Below are 1,272 nucleotides of genomic sequence, written 5' to 3' on the forward strand. Positions count from 1 at the left end.
ATCTTAGCTGCATAAAACATGTTAAATAATTGAAAAGTGTATTGGCATTTATGTGTTAGCTGGCCTTGATAATGATGGTAACAGATGCCCTTAACAGTTCGCTCTCTGGCTTGTCTGGAGTTCCTCAGAGTTCCTGACGTGGTGTGTATTTTCTTTCACTGTGTGCTGAGTGACAAGGCCTCTTTTGTTTAGATACATACATGTACATCTCCATTATAAGTCTGAATGAATTTGCAATGAATATTGGTAAACTTTCATTTTAAAGCATAATCTGCAAAGCAGATAGAAAAGGTTAGATGAATACATTTGGTAAAGTATACTCAACCAAACTAAGACAAAATGGGGACACCAAGAGAACAGAAATAGCTGATTACAGAATAGGCATTTTCAACTGCCAAAGAAGAGTAATGTCTTGGGAAAAGTACAAGTGAGAGTGCTCCTTGGAAGCAAATATGGCAGAGTTTGCTCTTACATACTTTGAACATGTAGCTAGGTGAGAGTGTTCCTTGGAAAAAGCCAACAAGCTCAAAAGGATGGAGAATCAGTGAAGGAAAAGGGAACCTCCAAAGAGATGGGTTGACACTGTGACTTTCAGCTCTAAAGTGCTAGTGATGATGAGGATGGCACAGGATAGAACAGGGTACAGACTGGCTGTTCTAAGGGCTGCAATGAGTCATACTCAACTTGACAGCACCTAACAGCGATAACAAAAACACAACACTGAAATAACAAAACCTGAAGTATAATTGTGACAAACTAGGGGTATTTATCTAGACAAGTGTAAGCTTGACAATTTATATACATTATTCCTGTTGAAGGATTGTCTTAGATGCCCTGTGTTTTTATTCCTGACCCCTGTACACATTTCTCTGATTTCCAAGAGAGTAACAGGACAATGCTGAATTTTCCAATTAGCAACTTTGTGATGCTTTCTTCTTGGACATATCTTAATCTCTTGAGTTCTGTCTTTTCATAATAATGGTATCTAAGTCATATTATCTAATCAGAACTTATGATATCTATCTATCTATCTATCATCTATGTATCTATGTATCTATCTATATCTATCTATCTATCTATCTATCTATCTATCTATCTATCTATCTATCATCTATCTATCATCATTGTTGATTGCCATTGAGTTGAGCATGGCTCATAGCCACTCAGTGAACAAAAGACCTAAAATCTTTCTATGACTACCGTCTTTTTCTCAAAGTTCATGGAGTTTCCAGAGGCGTGTTATTTAGGAAGTGTATGCCACTCTTTTTTTTT

This window comes from Elephantulus edwardii, unplaced genomic scaffold, assembly GCF_000299155.1.
Source record: "Elephantulus edwardii isolate Elephantulus edwardi_28Jun2011 unplaced genomic scaffold, EleEdw1.0 scaffold00084, whole genome shotgun sequence".
Lineage (NCBI taxonomy): Eukaryota > Metazoa > Chordata > Mammalia > Macroscelidea > Macroscelididae > Elephantulus > Elephantulus edwardii.